General features: G+C 30.4%; 1 long non-coding RNA gene across 1 annotated transcript in view; it reads right to left on the bottom strand.

Moving 5' to 3' along the window:
* The window catches only part of LOC146996977 (uncharacterized), a 108,325-nt gene that overhangs the window by 29,533 nt on the left and 64,771 nt on the right, over positions 1–14,021 (bottom strand). Inside the window, exon 2 of the long non-coding RNA XR_015041511.1 lies at positions 3,923–3,983. This is a non-coding gene — a long non-coding RNA (uncharacterized LOC146996977). The remainder of the gene's footprint in view (positions 1–3,922; positions 3,984–14,021) is intronic.

The raw sequence follows: 14,021 nt of genomic DNA, 5'->3' as shown, positions 1-14,021 counted from the left end.
TCAGAGATTTTTTTCAATATTTCATTAATAAAACTTTTATGAAGGCAGACAAACTTAATTATTTGCTTTTCTTTAAAATTGTTAAGTTTCAAGACTAGTTAATAATTCAAAAATACATACTTTTATAAAAAAATACTTTTATTTGTTTGAAATATAAAGAAAAACTATTAAATTGTTAAAGAATGTTTATCAATGTTGTCTTTTAGGATTAAGCATACGGTATTACACTTGGTTAGAGCAAATTTAATTAGCAAAGCGACTTTAATTAACGAAGTAAAAAAGTGTCGATTTTGCTTTGTGCGATGTATTCAAAATTTGAACTGTAGTTAATTAGTAGAGAACAGAAAAATTTATGTTTCTATAAAGAAAATGAGAGATAAGAACATACATGAATTTTTCCCTTTTTGATTTAATATTGTTTTCCTGAAAAGATTTTTATGAAGGTAATTCAATTTAAGGGAATTAATATTATAATACTTTGTTTTTATTACAACCCCAATCATTTAATTAGCGGTATTTACCATAGCGAATTAACTACGTTATTAAATTTTTGCTGGTAATAGGCTAGATTCATTATAACATTCACTGTAGAATTTTATTGCTTCACAAGAGACGTTCTTCAATAACGATTTGCTTATTTCTAGTTTAAAATGAAATTTTTGGACAGCATTGTAAAATTTATTCCAAAAATTTATTTTTACAGATATTTACAATTTGTTACCTGACAGAAGATCCCTTAATTAAACATTTTCTAGAGTTTCTATAACATTTCAATCAAAATATTTATTTCGCAAAGCGCAAAGCGGTTAAAAAAATGATAAACATAAAATGAAAAAGTTGCGCCTTTTCTTAGACATCAGTATAAAACTTTAATAGTTCATCCCACTTTTAATATGGCGTATTTACGTAAATCAATTAAAAAAAGGAAGAAATAAATCAACTAAAATCAAACTTATTTGCCAACAGTCAATTTTCAATAGGCCTATAGTAAACTATGGTAAAAATACGCTATAGTTTCTTCCAGAAGTTTTCGAATGTTCTGCAAAGAAGAAAAAGCATTTAAAGAACACTAAATTGTTAAAGGAAGTATTTTAATTACCACCGATCGCTTACTTGAGAGATTTTCTAAAAAAGAGTAAGAATATATCAGCAATATAAAATTTATAACTGCCAGAAAAACGCCGTCATAAGCAGAATACCTGTCATTTCAAAAGGCATGCCAATTCATCTAAAGTGCGACTTGGAAATCTGTGACTAGGTCTAACTAGAATTTGCAAATCTACACTGTACAGTTTGAAGCTATGGCGAGAATGATATTTAGCAACATGAAAAGAAGAAACCCTACTGAAGATATTACCCGTAAAAGGACGAACAAGAAGTGAGTATATCTACAATACATTTACAGCTTCTGCGAACTCGATAGATATGTATCTGGGCTAGTTGTCAACGATAATTATTAGCACCAGCAACTGTGGTAATATTAGTGGATGTATTGTCCTCTGCAAGAAAAATAAATCACTTCCAAATTCTATATCGTATCAGTGTCATCAACTAGGAAGCTGTGTGTGGTAGAATATTCCTCTTGGGGCACATCATGAAAATAGTATACTTTATTCGACCAGAGCCTCTTCAACATCGCCCTACTAAAATATCTGAAGATCTTGATCTCATTCTTCATACTGAATTACGTAGGTTCAGCAAAGTATTATTTCTTGCAAGGATTCTTAAATTTAATTCAAGAAATAAAAAGTTTTCTCTAGACCAAAAATCAAAACATTGCTGAACCAACAAACGTTCGCTGGATTGTGGATTTAATTTTCTCACACACATAATTGAGAAGTTGAATTAATTAATAATTTATCTGTGCGAGCTTCCAGGTGACTTAAAATCGTTCCACAAGAGTCGTGCATGCCACCAGCTTTACCATATGTTCTGTGAAGTGGGAATACTACGGAGTAGCTTTTGTTTCTTAGAGAATACGTTTGTATTAATAAAGGTGATTGTTTTAAGTAGCATGAAATCATAGCTGGTAAGCAGCAGCAAAGAGCTACACTAAAGTTTCAGAGGCAAAAGGTCCCTTTGATAATATTTTAACCTTCCCAGTGATAATTTTCCACTAACAATCATTACCATTTAATATTGATATTTGGGAGCTATGACACTTATAATTGCAGTATCAGCAATTTCTCTAGAATTTTCCTTAGCATAATTTAGTATCTGGCACACCCATCATAGCCTGGCTTGTTTTATGAGTTCCAAGAACATCAGTTACTATTTTCTTATTGTCTTATTATTATTAACTTACTGGTTTAATGATAGGGTTTATTAAATCGTTTAGATTTAATCTAGTTTTGTCGATATCACATCAGCAAAGGAAGTCATTTGTGCATTTTCCAAGTATGAAACAACGATAGACAAAGATGAAATTGACATTTTCCTCATTTGCTTTTCAACCACTCCAAGATCAGTTTGAAAAAGGGTTTCAACAGTTTAATATTATCAAGACAATCGTCACCTTTTTCATCAATTCTTTTATTTGCCAAGTAAATGCAACCTAAACAGCTGCATATGTCATATGTTAAGTAAGAATGGAAGAAGTGGAGCTAAAAATTTTGGGTCTTCGAAATGACATTGTCTTAACATCCGATGTATCAGATGATAACTTGTAGAATGTAATTCACAGAAACAAATTTCTGTTCTTAAAAAGAACATAATATAAGACAAAAAGCACACTCTTATATATACGAGTCATTGTTTTCAGCAATGAATATAGCAAAAATTAAAGACAAAATCTCGACTTAGAGATGAACATCTTGATGATTTCTTGCTTGGCATTTTGTAACATATATCATCATACTCTCCTAATTCTGAAGCAATGGCCAATGATTTGCAATACCAAATATTCCACTGACTTAAGAATGACATTTTTTATAAACAATTTTTATACCAACGGATCTTAAACCAAAGAATTTATAAACTTCTGTCTGTAATATTGTAATTATCTATTTTCCATAAAAATAAAATCAATAAATTTTCTATCTTAAAATTATGTTTTGGAATATTTTTTGTCTATCATGTGTATTATCATATACACCTTTGTATATTAGAGATAGTATTGATTACGTCTACTTATAAATGTATCTTGAAAAGAAATGAGACTGGCGCTTCACTGGTGTTCTAGAATGTGCTCTAAGGTACAAAATGGTGAGCTAGATTATGCATCATATTACAGGCTTGTATAGATAAAGATTAAGTTTATTTTACTTAAATTATTACTGGTTTTTTGTGTAGGTAAATAAAATGACATCCCGTTTATTAATTTTGTTGAAAAAGACTATGGTGTCACATATCGAATTTATTCTTTCGCGAGTATATGAAGAACTGACGAATTCGCAGACTTAAAAGTTAAGGTCTTTATTCGCCTAATTTAGCTCTTTCATTTTACATAATGAACAGATATGCAGAAATGCCTTATTTTAAACTCTTTTATCTCTGAATCATACTTTAAAGACACGTGGTTTAATGAAACCAAACCATTTTTCATCAGTCAATCTATCAAATCTCGTTTTTCTTAACAGTTGAAGCTTTATAAATTATTCAAAGCCTATTAAACACTATATGTAAATAAATTCATGCAAGTCAATGAACGTATCTTGAACGAATTCATGAGCGTTCATTGACTATCCTGAACGAATTCGTGAACGTATCTCTAATGCATCAAGAAATGAAACATTTCTTACACGATCATTTTTTAAGCCGAAACTATTGCCAACATGCTTAATAACAATAATAAAAACAATCCTTAAATTTAGAAACATTTCCCCACTTGATGATTCTCCCTTTACTGTAAGATTTTTCAGTACTGTAGACAACTTCTCAAAAGAACTTTTCACTCTTAAGAGGCAAACATAGATAAACATACCTTTATACGAAGAAGAAATGTCCACTCAGTCTCTCAGAATACATGAAGAAACTTTAAATACCTGAAATATGAAAGAATCATCATTTAAATGAATTATTTACTTGCTTATTGTCGGATGTTGTAACGCTATTCTTCAGCGCGAGTTATAAATGCCAATTGCGATAAAATCAGAAATACATTATTTATGCAAATTGTGATAAGATCAGAAATATATTAATTCATATTCGTATTAAATCTACATAGAATATACATAAAGTTAAGTTTATTTTAATTAAATTAATTCGCCCTAAATCTACATAGAATATGAGTAAAAACATGATATATGCATAAATATGCATAATAAATACACAACAATATACTTTCTTCAAAATGCAATACAGCGTATGGTTTCCTGACTCTCCCGACTGCTAGTCAGATGCACTTCTAATTACACCACGAAGGTGTAGGGCAGCGATTCTCAAACCGGTGGTACGCAAAGAAACAAAATAAGTAAAAAAGTGTTTTTAAGGTTGAAATTCAAAACTCTCTTGAAGGAAAAGAACAATTGATAGAAATTTTCTGTGATTGAAGTCTAACTGAAGATTTAAAAAATAACGCGCTTGTTAACTTTTGGCTGAACCCGAAAAAAAGGTATTTAAAGGGCATTCCAAATAAAGCTATTGAATTTTTATTCTCTTTTTGCACAACTTATTTGTATGAACAAGGATTTTCCTCCCTGTTATATTTAGAAAGAAAAAAGTACAGAACAAAATTAAAAGTGGATCCTAATTTACGGTTAGTGCTAAGTGAAGTATGAACAGGCATAAAGAAATTAATCTCTCTTAAACAGGCCAGAAATTTTAGAATTAAATATTATAGCTTAAATTTCGATAATTAAAATAGCAACCAATTTCTAATCTAAGATTTTTTATATCTGTATATTTAATATAAATAGCCAACAGATTGCGCAAATGGCAAAATATTTTTTTAATATTTCTATAGAGAAACTGAAAAATAATCATTGTAAAATATAGTGGTGTTACTAAAGTTTTTCAATTTTTGTTTGGATGGTTCGCTGAAGTCAAAAGGTTGAAGACCGCTAGTATAGGGTAAAGAAAGAGAACATACCTTACATTCTCCCCCATTTTTAAGGCGATTGGGGAAAGGGGAACCAGTCGCCAAAGCTAGGAGTTGGTAAACTCTCATCCACTACATTTTAGTTCGAGCGCTACTCGTAGAGTTATCACATATTTGTCGGAGCAGAAAACACGAAAAATCAGCAATACCATTGCCAAGATTCGAATACCGCACCTTCCGATGCTGGATGAACGTACTTTCCAATTACACTTCGAAGGTAAGCGAGAAACAGAGAGAATTCTCTACAAGTTTATATGGTATATATTATATAAGGTCTAGAAATAAACTGTCAAATATTCATGAAATTCTAGAAAACGTATCTCCATAACTGAAATTCCGTAATTTCGGACTAAACAATTAACTGCATTAATATACGGCTCCACAATAAATCTTTGAAAATAGCATTTCTTGTTTCTAAATACTGAGCATGAAACCAGGTAACTATGGAAACACTACGCATCATAATAAGTATTCCAAACTTCATGCATTGTTTTCTAGGACTTTTTTTAATTCCAAAAGTATCGTCATATCATTAGACAAAACATAATTAGAGACTTTCCTAAACTTGCTGCAGTATTTCAAAGCTGTCAAAAGCATTTAAATTGCTTGCACGGAAAACACAAGAAAGACTTTACTACAAGGGCTGATATAAAGAGTTTATCACAAGAGTACTCTTATGTCATCGCTTTAAAAGATGATATATCAGATCTCCATAATGGAGTCAATACTCTAGAGGAATATAAATTGTGAGGGAGGGGTGAGACAGTCTTCTGATAAAAGACGAGTGGGGACGTAGCTCAGTCACCCGTAGGTATAATAAGCAAAGAAATTCGTGGCTTCTTGTATTTTATTACTTTATTTTGGCTGAACATCAACAACAAAAGTTTCCAAAGGTTTAAAACGAAAAATCCTGCTTTGGGGTACAAAAAATACCAAAAGACACAAAATTTAACAAAAAATTATGTGAAATTCATAAAAATAATCAATTCATAGTACTACAATAAAATTATTTTGAAATACCGTTTCCTAATGGTTATATCTGTGAAATTCACAAGCAGTTGCCATAGATAATACAGATTTAATACACACTTTTGCTGTTAAAATTTATCATTCTGACACTTTGCTACAAATTTTTTGAACTACTGATTGCTGATGGTTATATTTGTGAAATTCATAAGCAGCTGCCATAGATAATATAGATATACTACGCACTTTTGCTCCTGGAATTAAACATTCTGCATACTAGGAATTGAAATTTTGCTAAGCATTTTTGCTTTTAAATTTTATCATTCTGTGTACTAGAAACTGAAATTTAAATATGCTGTATAAAATCTGTTGACTTAAATAATTCGTTTTTTTTTTAAGTCCAACTATTAGTTTGTATCTTTAAAAATTAGAAAATCAATAATGCTACGAAAATTAATTATCATTTGAAAGTGTAGAAAATATTAATAATAAATGAAGTTGAAACAAAAGAAAATTTTAATTTCATTCTTTTATGAGATATATCTGTTCTGTATGATTTATTTGTGATTTACGTCCAATGTGCATTAATATTTTTGGTTACTTTCAGTGCAAAATATTTTTCATTATTAGCGTATGTCAAAAAGACATTTACTTCATTTTATGACTAATTACTTCATCACAATTTCCCCCGTTTTTGTAAATGGTTCGAAAAGATTTTATGATAATTAATGATTTCTAGGAATCATGTATATGTACATTCAAATATATACCTTTAAATATAACCTTTATATATATATAAAGGTTGCAATGTACATTCAAATATTTTTATTTATGCGAAGTATGTATCTCCACTTAAACGAAGTATTTTGTTATTTCTCAAAAAAATTATTTATGTACCTACAATCAAGTTTTACTTTTATTGATCTTTATTTTAGCCAGCGCTTTTTTGCTTTTACATCTGTTTTGGATATTTAAATACACGTGATGTTATGTTTAATGAATGCAAAATATTCAGTATTTTATCAAGTAAAAGTTTATTTTTATTTGATGTTCATATATATAAATTAGCATTTATGTGAACAGAATTTGAGTACTATTTAAATAAAAAAATAAAAAAATTATAAAAAAAATCTGAACGGTTTCAGATTTTAAATTACGTCTAAAGGGGCATTTTTTTAACATTTTGTGCGTTACCGTTATTTATTAAGTATCATATACTACGTACTCAAACCATAAAATTCAGTTCAACAGCAATATCGCAAAATAATTTTAAAATGAGCATATCTTTAGAATGTTCGATGAAGAGTCTCGCGCGCTGGAGATAAAAATGTTTTTTCTCCCGCGTACAGTGTTGCCATTGCTCGTTTTGAAATCTTTAGTTTTTAATCAAAAATTAGTTGAAGTGTTACAAAACATGAAATCGATAATAAAACAAATTTCAAATTCAAATTAGGGCTTCCAGATGCCCGTATTTGGGTAGAAACGTTCATTTTTCAAAATTTGATGGCTCTAGATACCGTTGTTTTATCACAATGCGAGAAACATACATACATTCATGCAGATTCTTTATTATTTAATTTCTTTAAATATAATACAGGGCGATAATATTGGGTGGCAAACAATTTGAAAAGTGAGACGCCTTCTATAGTTTTCAACGCAAACTGCCAAAACGAAATTATTAGTCCTTCAGAACAAATTACCCCTTTGAACTAAAAATATTTAAAATTACTCTCAAATGTTCTAGAAGAACAGAAACGTTAATTAGTATTCCCAAATTATTTGAATGATGCAATGAAAAAGGTCTAACACCCCGTAATGTATTCCGTCTTATTTCATTGAACAACAAATAATTCAATATTAACTGCCACTATTAATTTCTGATTTAATTCAAATTTTAATTAAATTATTAAAAAAAAATCTTCGCACTAATTAAATTTAGAATGCGATATTCCCGCATCATTATTTCTATAAATAATTCTAGTTTAATAAAGTTAAAACTATGTATATATACATATATGTAATATTTTACTAAGTTGTTTGGAAACTGCGTAATTTAACATTCGGTACTTTTAATTTTCAATAGTCCTAATGACAGAGTGGGAATGCAAGAAGACGACGTTGGCAAAACTAAGTTCGGAGAATCACCAGCCTTATTTTTAGGGACATCAAAATCATTTCTCGATAGGCAATATACTTTTTGATCATAAGCTATTACAATAATTTTTATATAAAGCATAGCAGCGCATAGTCGTTTGTAGGAGAGTCTTCCCAGGAGGGAAGCGTAAGCGAAATGTGACGCATCAATTCAGAGGAAGGAAGGAGGGAAACAAAAGTTTCAGTTAGAATTAAAAAGGATTTGGTTTACGTTTTGGTGATTGGTAAAGAGCTGTCTGCATTAAACCGTGATGTAGGATCGCATGATTAATTTGAATGACGCAGTTAAGACTTATAGCGCTATTTTTAAGACAAAGAGGACTCATCCAAATTAAATAAAAATAAAAAGAAGTTTGCTTTCATATTTTTTATCTTACACATCCCCCCCCTTCAAGGAGAAAAAAGCGGAGCAATAGAGAGGCCTTTTTGAGAGAAAAAGCATTACAGCAGCAAAATATGAGAGATATAATTTTGAAAATACAAAACATAAAATTAACTTTTGAACAATTAAAATTTACAAGTCTTAAAATTTTCAATTCGATAATAATTTTAAACATTACATTCTTTAAAAATAATTGCCCATTTTTAGACTCCTATTAAAATTTGAGTCAAATCTGTAAAAATTTCTTCTTTCTGGAAGATTCACATCACAACTTTAATACTTCAGAGAAGGATTTCCAAAACTTTTTGCACGCATTATCACAATTAGAAAAGTTTTATGTACCCATTAATTATTACAAATAGTAATAAATCTTAAAATTTTACACCATAGTAATTTTCACATTTATAAGTAATATTTTATCATTTGTAATAGCATTATTGAAACTATGGATTTTACTTCCTTGTACGAAGTAAAAAGGAAGTATTGTAATCGCGAAAAGTTTCAGGCAGCATATTTCAACGAAAATATCCATTTTGACCGTTATCGAATGCAATTTAACGATGGTTTTGCGTGCTATCTGTACGTAAGGACAGAATAAAAGACTCGTTTCCTCAAAAAAATTATAAAACTGCTTTAAAATTTATTCTGAAGAGAATTTTTTGTGGCGTCTGTACGAACGTATATACGTACGTACGTATCTCGCATAACTCAAAAACCAGTAGCCTCAGAACGTTGAAATTTTGTATATCGAACTGCTATAACATCTAGATGTGCACCTCGTATTTTGGTTGCAATCGGCCGCACCAAACGTATATAAATATATTTATATATATATCCGCTCTGTTACCCGGCTCAGTGATCTCAGGTTCTTTACTCGTATATGTTTGCAAATTGTACATTTTTTGCTTTAAAAATGATTGAATTATGTTGTTTTTATCTTCCGTCTAAGGTTTTTATGCCTTTAGTAAATCTGTGTGCAATATGTTTCGAATTATCAACAATTTTAAAGTTGTTTAAGTGCCGCTAAGCCTTTTTTTGATGGCGTCCATTGATTGTTTACATTTGAAACAGCAGACTAGTGGATTTGTTGCCAATCTAGAGAAACGTAGCTTCACAACAACAAAGATACCGCCTTCATTTATTATTGCCAATTAAATCATGCTTAATCCTTTCTGGAATTTTTCCGAGGAAATAAGTGTTTAAGATTTACTTCGTAATTTTTAATATAGATATTTTGAGTTTATATGTATTTTTGCCTTGTCGCGAAGTGAGAACTGAATGAATTGAATGAGAAATACTCAATCGTCTGTTAAAAACTGTTTCTTTTTTGTTTTGTTTGGTTAATTTCTTTTATACATCATTCTAGCTTTATCATAATATTTCAATAGAACATGTGGCAACGATTAGATAATTCTATTCTTTAAATGATATAAATTTTGTGCATTCTGAGTTATAATATGAACGAAATATAATACTGTTAAGTGAACCTAGTTCCAGAGTGTCGCTTTGGTAAACAAATACTAAAGTGAATTTTCAAGAATGCATTTATTCTATTGTAGTTTATGCGCTGTCGGCGAAGTAGATTTAATTCAATCCAATAAGTTTAAATGAAATGCAAGAAATGCATATAATTTAATATTCCGTACAAGGAAGTCATGTGGTGTACACATCAGATTTTTTATTTTTATTTTTACATTTTACAATTTCCTTATTTTACACAAACTAGCAGACCCCACAGTTTTCTCCTACTACACACATATCAAGGTATTTGGGCATACAACTTTAACGAACTCATGTATTAAATTTTCACGAGTGGTTAAAGGGTTACTCGCAGTTACTTGGAAAGGCCTCCAACTGTGAAAGTGATTTAACGGCGTCTTCAAATGTGCTTAACTTATTTGAAAAGCTTATCAAAATCGGTATCGTAATGTCCTTAATTTCTTCGGTCCCAAGTTAAATGTTCAAAGTTTAATTTTATGTATGTTTTCAGTGCGTAGACGCCACTGGAACTTTTAACAGATTTCGATAATCGCGGAAAGCCAATAAGAAGATGCTGACACAATCCAAGTTCTTTATTTCTAGGCACATTAGAATCATTCTTCGTATATAATACACTTTTTGATCATAAACAAGTACAATAATTTTTCACATAGATAAGGTTAAAGGGGGCAACATCAAGCAGAGCAGCGGGGAGATTTTAGACAGTAAGCTAGGAAAGGAAGGTGACGTAGTTAACTTGCGAACTGTATTTATACCGAGTATATGCAGAAAGAACCCTAAGCTGTGATTGGTTAATTTTAGATTAGTTACCTTATTCGAGCAGCGTTACGTAACACGTAACGATCTCGAATTTTTGAAAACAGATGAATCTAGGGGAAAGAACACCAAATCTAGAATAGTTAATTTTGAAGTCGTCGATTGTATTTTGTTATATCCTACACATATATATGTATGTGCATATATATGTGTAGGATATAAAAATATGTGCATATATATGTGTAGGATATAACATAAATATGTGTGTGTGAAAATATGAAAGAAAAGTACTAACTTTAATTTATAAGTAGTTTTTTTTTTAATTCCTCATTTTAATTTGGCAACATCCCCTTCCTGAATTAAAACTACCAATATATGAATCTAAATTACGTCATCTGAAAATTAATCCGCATTATTTCATTACGTCAGAGAAAAATTGCGGATTCATTTTTTTTTCCAATCGCAATTCAAAATTAAAAAAAGGAAACCGACTCTATTAATCCCCCTTTGCTGAAAGCAAAGGCCTGTTTTCCTCTTTACGTGCTAATATGTGTTGCTTATTTCTCTGCTTCATCCATTTTCTAACGATGTGATCCGTTGCATAAAATTGTGGTGTGCTTATCACATCCATAATGATGAAGTGTAAAGAAAAATATACGTCCTAAAGTTTAGTTGTCAAGGAAATAAAATTAAGTTTAATTTACGACCGTCCGCTAAATTCTTCTTCTTTGTTATGTCATCACATGTATCCACGAAACTGTTTTTTAACCTCTAGTTATCTACAGAATATATAATTGGTATATGCTCATATATTAATTTGAAATCTTTGTTTTTTCCCTACTATAAAATCTTCACATAGTGATACTCATATTCACATATTTTACATTGTGATTTTATAATCTGTAGACCAGCAAATAAATCCTTTCGAGTATGCACCAGAGCGCTTTCTCTGTTTAGATTTCTGTTAAATTCATTTTAAGGTTTGTGTGGTGTATTTAATTATGGCAAAGCACACGAGGGCTATCTGCCTAAGGGAAGGGATGCCTTCGTGGAGGACGTTCTAAGGAAAACTGGCTCGTATACACGTTACACATGGGTAAAATCATGAAAACGACCATGCAGCCATCCCGTTCGCGGGACTCGAACCTCGGACCGAACCCGGAACTACCAGTGTTCAGCGACTTTACCACACGGCCGCTGGTGGGCTCATTTTAAGGGATTCGGTTTAATGGATTCCCAGGGATTCGAATGGAACATTTTAAATGGAATGACGATTTCATTAATTTTTAAAATTCCATGTACAGGGTGCCGTCGAGGGTTTTCGTTTCGGTTTCACCGATCGTAAGTTGATCCGATCGTAACTATGTTAATCAAAACTAACAGAAAACAACTGAGATAACTAAACTGCTGCCTAGGTACAAAATTTATTTACAAGAGAAAATTGTCGTCTGGGTTCCTTTCACTATTGTTGGCAGAAGTCTGACTGCCAACAACTACATTAAATTGCTGCTGCCGCACTTTTGATTTCTTTAACATTTTCATAAATATTGCTAGTTTTGTCAGAATGGTTCATTTTATATTTTCATCATATATTTTATAATATTATTATTTTAATTGGCATCATTTCATTTTATAATTTCACGTAGGGATGCAAAATTTATTTGTCATTTTTCTACTCAGAAAAATCTTAACTTTTGAATATACCTTCGAAATCTTTCAACTGAGGAGAAGGAGGAGTTCTCCTCCGACGCGAGAAATTTCCACTACCTTTAAGGTGACGGTGGACTTTAAAATAGCTAAAAATCAACCAATATATCGAATTTGTTTTTTTACTCTTGTAATATTTCACATACGTAACTACATGGTATGCAAAAACCCGAGTTCAAATATTCTAATTTTTAAAAAACTTACAAGCATTTAAAATGTGTAAATTAAAAAAAAATGTAAACTTTGCCTTTTAAAGTTTTAAGAAAATGTAAAAAAATATATTTCAACAGTTATTTACTGATTTAATAATTTATATGTTTGCCCAAAAGAAGTATTTATTTGTTAAAAAGAGGCTTAGAAATGTAGTACTGACAACTATTAATGAATTAACTTTGGTTATGTGAATGCTTACGCACGCGTAGAACAGTAAGAAACAAACTAGTTTTCCCTACTCGTTGCAAAAACGCGTGATCAACGTCATTTCAGCCAAAGTAAAGAGAGAAGTTTACCTGCTTGGAAAAATACAGAAATAGTAAAAATATTGTAAAGATAATGTAAATGTAACAAATGAAGGTAAAACGTATAATGCAAGTGAATTTCAAGTTTCATTGGATACAATGCATAAATTATCTCTACTTCTAATTTCGAATCACATACCAATTTGCGAAATGTTTATTTTTCTCATATGTAATATTACGAGATTAAAAATAGTTAAATGATACGAAAACGTTATCTAGTGTCTACATATTCATATTTAAAGTTAATTTGCTGTTTCTCATGACCATGTATTAAAGGTAAGTTTGAAGAAAACTTTAAATTCGGTTTTCTCAAAACAAATGTTTTCGCAGTTCGTATGTCTTGAAAATGCTCCATGCTTAGTTAAGTTAAAGATGAATTATATTTAAAAGAAACTATCTTGTTATATGTTACAGTAGATATTGGTATGCATTTTTGGCTATGAGATTATTAAGAAGTTTAAATTTGTGATAATGTTTAACAAAAGGTAAAATTTTTCCGAAAACTGGGTTTAAGTTCACAAAAATCCTTTTTAAAAATTTCTGATCCATCATATTCTAACGGATACACAAAAACTTTTGTCAAGTCCCTAAAACTAACTAAAAGGAAAAATTAGGAACAAATATTGAAAATTAGCATTATTTGTTTGAGAAATATTTAATTTAAAATAAATTGAAATTTTGAACATACATTTAATAAACTAATGATATAATACATATATGTATAAAATTTCTTGATGAAAACACAAAAACTTAAAAAACTAATTTTTAAAGTCCACCGTCCCCTTAAAGACAGATAGACAATGTAGACAGATGTCTTGTTTTGCACCCACTAAAATGTTTCTGCCCACAGGACGATAGATTTCTCGAATCTGCTGCAAGGCATAACAGTTACAGTTTCGTAAGGCCGGATAGAATTACAGTCATATAGGCATAAGAGCAAAATGTCGCCAAGTTTGGTTAATTTTGGAGATTTCTTTGCCAAATTCGGCTACGAAACTTA

The sequence above is a fragment of the Stegodyphus dumicola genome, chromosome 6 (genome assembly GCF_044657685.1).
Source record: "Stegodyphus dumicola isolate Sdum_Otavi_A_Nest chromosome 6, ASM4465768v1".
NCBI lineage: Eukaryota > Metazoa > Arthropoda > Arachnida > Araneae > Eresidae > Stegodyphus > Stegodyphus dumicola.
Note: the sequence above shows the minus strand (reverse complement) of the source record. Positions and strands in the feature narration are given on the sequence as shown.